The 6,272-nt window shown below is 41.9% G+C and overlaps 1 non-coding gene across 1 annotated transcript; it reads right to left on the bottom strand.

Annotated features, from left to right (window-relative positions):
• Positions 1-4,541: 4,541 nt before the first annotated feature.
• Positions 4,542-4,648, bottom strand: LOC119036588 (U6 spliceosomal RNA). The gene has a single exon (XR_005080033.2). It is a non-coding gene; the product is annotated as a U6 spliceosomal RNA (small nuclear RNA).
• Positions 4,649-6,272: the final 1,624 nt, after the last annotated feature.

Genomic DNA, 6,272 nt, shown 5'->3' with positions numbered 1-6,272 from the left:
TATTAGTGAGGGAGGAATGGGGCAGGGGCAGACCTTGGAGTAGACAGATTACTTCGTGCGATATGAGTGGTGAAAGCTCTGGTATAAAAATACCTTATCTGCTGCCTTTCCCGGTGCCGGAGATTCTAATCGAGCCACTGCTTCTGCATGCCTGTGTGTGTGTGTGTGCCGTGTATCTCATGAAGTCTTGATCCCTCCCTTGTGAGGATTTTGGGGTGTCCTAGAATCCCACCTATCCAGGAGGGAGACTCCTTTAAGCCGATTCAGCACATGCCCTGAGCCAAAGGGTAGGGATTAGCAGGAAGGGATTTGGAAGAAGCCCTTGATGGAAGATGGAGTCCATAAAGAAAGGAAGAGCCTGAGGAGGAGGGCTTAAGAGAATCCCAGCCTAGGTCACTGTTTTCCCAGGGGAAGAGATTTAGTTGGGGGATTAAGGTCTTCTAGTAAGGCAAGCCCCTCTCTGACAATGGAATGTTCCAGGGCTTCATTGGCCTTCGGTCTTCAGGCCTTGGCTTTGACTTCATGTTTCTCCAATCAAGTGGAGCCCACTAATGTCATTTCCAGGAACTAGAAACCTGGTATCATCTTGGGTCCCTCCCATCTCCCTCAAGTCCATAGTGAGCCAGCCACTGAGTCCTGCAGGTTTTACTTCCTTAGAAATCACTGATTCTGCCCTGGCTGGGGTGGTTCAGTGGATTGAGTGCTGGCCTTCAAACTAAAAGATTGCTGGTTTGATTCCCAGTCAGGGCACATGTCTGGGTTGAGGGCCAGGTCCCCAGTAAGGGGCATGTGAGAGGCAACCGATGGATGTATCTCTCACACATGGGATGTTTTTCTCCTTCTCTTTCTCCTTCCTTTCCCCTCTCTCTAAAAATAAATAAACAAAATCTTTAAAAAATTATAATAATGAAAGAAATCACTAATTCTGCTTCTTAGCAGGTTTTCAGACCTCCAGCTCAGCCTCCCTCCAATCCATGGCCAGCCTGCTGTTGAGATGGGCTTTCTGAAAAGTCAGCCTCTTCATCTTCACCCCTAGCTAAAAATCCTCCCGTGTTGCCTGACTGCCACTCAGATAAAACTCCGCATTTCTTCCATTGACATTCCTTCTGGCCTCTCTAGTTTCTTCTGTCTGACTTGTCCCCCTGCAACTAACCACCTTCCTTCCAAAGGGATTTCCTGAAATCATGATGACCTATCTCATGTCCCCAGAGGCTTTTATAGATGCTGCCACCTCTGCAGGGACATCTTTCCCCCTACAGTCATTCAAGGCTCAGCTTAGGCACCACCTTTTCCAAGAAGAAAACCCTGGCCTTCCTGTCTGGTTGGTGTGCTCATTCAAGCCCACAGTGCCCCATGTTCCTCTGTCTCATGGCCCTGCATTGTCACTCTCTGCTTCCCCATCCCCCACCTTTCAAATATGAGTCATTGAAAAGTGGGGACTGTCTTAGGTCTACGTGTACCCCATGGTCCAGCAGACAGGAGGCATAGTGGTACAGAATAGGGAATCTACAAATACTGGCTGTATAACTTAGCTGCTCTTAGGTTATGCTTTGGGTCTCAAAGGTCTTTAACCCCTTGTCTCATATCTAAAAATCTACCCAACCAAAACCAAATTAAATGTGACATCTTTTTTTTTTTTATGCAGCTTTTCCCTCCTGCAATGTTAGGTGTTAGGGGTGCATGCTCTCTCCATTGAGGGAGCCACTTCTCCCCTGTTTAATAACAATTTATGAAAACCTGTTGATCATGAAACCTTGAAAACTCATAACAATGAATGTACTCCATGAACACTCAAAGATGCGTCCGCTGGGGTTGTGAGCACCGTGCCAGGAAAGGAGAGACTCGCTGGACAGGCTGCTCTTCCCTTCTTAGTCACATCGAGCAATTACTCTGCTTGCTTGTAGGGTGGGCCCACTGTCTTTACTCTCTCTTCCGATGGGTGGGAATTGTTTTCTGAGGATCATTTCCATGTCTGGTGGATTTTATTTTACCAGCTATGCCTAGCACAACACCTCCCTCCTAGAGAGCTTCCAATGAGCGAACTGAGCATGAATGAGCTGAGCTGGTGGGAAGCAGCAAACGTCGGTTTCCATTTGACTCCAGCCTGATGTACGAGGTTTCAGAGGTCTGGCCCGGGGAGCACCTCATGTACCCAGAACTTCATTTCATGGAGTAAAACCCGCTCCACCCACATCCCCAGGAAGAGAGAAAACCAAACTGCAGTTCCGATGCCCCCTCTTCAGCTCAGTGCCTAGAACATCCAAGGGCGGGTTCTGGATCTCGGGGTGCCAGCACGGCCAGCCGGCTGAGATGCCGTGGCTGGCAGTGCTGTGGATGAAGGGAAGGACTGAGGCTGAGCTTGTTCTTCTTTTTAAAATACCTACAGGACTTAAAACTCCTTCAACTCCCAGAGCTCGCTAGGAACTGCATCTATTTTGGACGGCTTTTGTGGCCCCCTCCCTATTTCAAACGAGCCCTGGCTGTTTGTGTGGTCTGCATCTCCTTCCCTTACTTCTCTCTCATATCCCAAGTGCTTTAAAAAGTCATCTGGAAAGGCCAACACTTGCCACAGAAGTCCCAAACGTCTCTGCATCTGGATGGGCAACTACTCATGACTTTGATTTGTGGTCTGCTGAAACAGTCTTCAGACTTTTTCAGATGTGAACAAATTTGGGTGCCCCTTGTGGTTCAGATTCTTGGGTCCTTGGTTGCACCCCAAATGTTCCTATGGCTAAGTGGCATTGAACACATACTTGAGCTGTGCCAGAAAGTTTTGCTAACTGATGTCAAGGTTGAATTTGAGAAGTCTGCACAAAATGGATTAACATGGTTGAGAAAGGCCTCACCCGTTCTTGCCCTGGTCTCTCTCCCATGCACACCCTAGAGCAATGCTGTAGAATAGAAACACAACAGGAACCACAGTTTTTAATTTCCTAGTAGTCACATTTAAACTGTTGAAAAGAGACAGGCGAAATTACTTTTAACATTTAAATTTAACCCAGTAAATAAAAAGGCTGTCATTTCAACATGTAATCAACATGAAAGTTAATGAGATACATTACATACTTTCGTACTCAGTCTAAGAAATCTGGCATGTGTTTCACACTTGCACCACTTCTCAATTCAGACTAGCCACGTTTCAAGTGCTCAGGAACCACATGGAACTCGTGGCTCTGTGTCAGACGGCATGGCTCTAGAATGTCCAGGTGGTGTGATGAAATGGCTATTCTGGGCCTGCCCTACCTTCCAATTAAGCTGCCTGACCAGCTATATCAAAGTAAACAAGATGAGTGTCTACAAATCTACAAATATTTATTTATTTATAAAAGATTTTATTTATCTTTAGAGGGGAAGGGAAGAAGAGAAGGAGAGAAGGAATGAAATATCAATGTATGGTTGCATCTTGTGGGTCCCCTGCTGGGAACTGGCCTGCAACCCAGGCATGTGCCCTGACTGGGAATTGAACCATGCGTGATCCTTTGGTTTGCAGGCCTGCTCTCAATCCACTGAGCTACACCAGCTAGGGCCAAAATATACACATATTTATAGAGCTTTAGAGATGTTATTTTAAAAGCATGTTGGTATCATAATTAGCCAGAGAATATTTTGGAGGTATAAGTAATTATATGACCCCTAGCTGAAGCAGTCTTGATTATTGAGGTTGGCCAAAAAGTGTGATTGTTTTCTCCTGTAAGATAGCTGTAGTAGTGCTTAGTTGTCTTTAACTTCATTCAAAACAATTTTGTTAGATGGTATTGTGATGGGTGTCATATCAGCTTGCATTAAAAATATGGTTATCCAAATTGGTAAATTTTTTGTAGCCATTTAATATTAAAGAGGAAAGAAAATATGCAACATTTTTGGCATATTGTGCTGTATCGTTTCAAGAAAGGCAAACATGCAACTGCAACGCAGAAAAGACTTGTGCAGCGTATGGAGAAGGTGCTGTGACCGATCGAACGCGTCGAAAGTGGTTCGGGAAGTTTGGAGCTGATTTCTTGCTGGATGATGCTCCATGGTGGGGTGGACAGTTGAAGTTGATAGCGATCAAACTGAGACAACAATTGAGAGCAATCAATGTTATACCACACAGGAAATAGCCAACATACTCAAAATATCCAAATCAATAAAGTTATTGGTGAAAATGAAAAATGTGTCTTATTTTATGGAAAAGATAAATGGACCTTTTGGCCAATCCAATATTATTTTGTTCTCAACAAAGTATTTTTTGTTCATTTTTCTTGGATTAATGAGTTTAAACACACTAAATCTAATAGACAATTTCACTTTCTTCTTTTTCATATTTTCAAAATTGTAATTAGGTGATACCAAATAAAGTAGATACACAGCTCTTAAGTTAGAATGCAAAATGAAAGCCCCTTACTGTTTTAAAGGGGCAAAAGCAAGAAAATACAACCTAAATGTATTCACTTTTTAAATAGTTGTTTGTGTGGTGAGTAAATGACATTTAAAGACATTTTTCAACAGAAAAGAGATTTATGAATGAGTTCATAGAAGATGTAAAAAATCAGTTTTTAATAAAAAATACAGAATTCTGCACAAATTTGCATGCCATCCTGGCACAGGGGCCATGCCAACCTCCTCTGTATCCTTTCAATGGCAGCGCATGCGCCACCGAAGCCAGCGTGACCATTTCATTTGGCTGATGTGTCATTTTGCTTAGATGCCCCACATTGTTTATGTCAACAGGAAAGAATTAAATGTATTTATAAAAAACATAATTAGCATATATTGAGAGCTTGGACACTTGACATGTGTTACCTCATTCCGTCCTGGAAAGAATCACCTGAACTAGGTTCTATGATTATTGCCATTTTTTGGATGAAGAAGCAATCAAATTGCTCAGTAAACTTGCCCAAGGTCACCCAGTTTACAAACAGTAAACTCAGGCAGGTGGGTTCCGCACTGCACACTTCTAACCGTATACTGCACTTTCTTGCACGATTCATGTAAAATTTACCATTCTCCAAAACTATTTAAGGTCCCTGTCTCCTTTTAAAATGCCCAAGATAAGCCTCTAGGCAGTCTGGCAAAACAAAATAAAGCACAAACAAAAAACATGCCTTTTGGGGAAGTGAAATCAGTGTATTTTAAGGATTATTTGAAAAATTTGGCTTCATTGCACATAGATCAGGCCATCTGTAAATTAAAAGGTAGAACCTGCTTTGCCATTAAAAAAAAAGAAGGGAAGAAAGAAAGAAATCTTGATCTAAGATACAAAGTTATTAAAAAAAGTTAAAGTAATAGTAGCTGTTATATGTCTTAAAATTGATAAAAGTGAATTTACAACATTATTTAAAAGTCATACCTGTGTTGGTAGAGTAAAAATGACATTCCATCAGCTTATAAAAGGCAAGGTACCTTACTTTTAAAAAATCCCATCTTTGCCCCGGGTAGGTAGCTAAGTTGGTTAGAGCATTGTCCCAAATGCCAAGGTTGTGGGTTCAATTCCTGGTCAGGACACATACAAGAATCAATCACATACAATAATGAAGATATCAATAAGTGGAACAACAAATAGATGTTCCTCTCTCTCTAAAACCAATCAATAAAAATTTAAACAAAACATCATCTTTAATTCATTATTTTTTAATTCAATCATTATAAAATGTACCTTAAATGTTCAAGTTTGGGATTAAAATTTCTCAAAGTAAAAACAGATCTGGTCTGCCATTTTCAAGTGTGCCAGGTATTTATGAATTATGCTGGTTTCTGCATCTGGGCCTTAATACAATAAGTGGCTATGTAGGCTTAAAGTACTGTGTATACTTTTGCTTTAACATATAATATAAATTTATTCCCCTTCTCTTATTAAATCATAAGCCTGGTTCGAGGCAGACTCGACATTTTCTGCTCACCTTATCGAACTGCAGATATTAAAATATGCTGTTGTTGATTCCCTGGCTGGTGTAGCTCAGTGAATTGAGCACAGGCTTGTGAAGCAAAGGGTTGCTGGTTCAATTCCCATTCGGGGCATGTGCCTGGGTTGCGGGCCGGGTCCCAAGTGGGGGATACATGAGGGGTGGCCACACATTGATGTTTCTCTCCCACTTTTTCCTTCCTGTCCCCTCTCTCTAAAAATAATAAAATATTTTTAAAAATGCTGTTGTTTTCCAATAGGAATTGCTGTAAGTTTAATATGTCAGAGAGGTTGATGGGAGTTCTGACTGATACTTCAAATTTATACTTAAAAAAAATGCTCATCCTAGGATATGCTCATTGATTTTAGAAAGAGGGGAAGGGAGGGAAAG

The sequence above is a fragment of the Artibeus jamaicensis genome, unplaced genomic scaffold (assembly GCF_021234435.1).
Source record: "Artibeus jamaicensis isolate MK-2021 breed Jamaican fruit bat unplaced genomic scaffold, CSHL_Jam_final contig_851, whole genome shotgun sequence".
In the NCBI taxonomy this organism is placed as follows: domain Eukaryota; kingdom Metazoa; phylum Chordata; class Mammalia; order Chiroptera; family Phyllostomidae; genus Artibeus; species Artibeus jamaicensis.
Note: the sequence above shows the minus strand (reverse complement) of the source record. Positions and strands in the feature narration are given on the sequence as shown.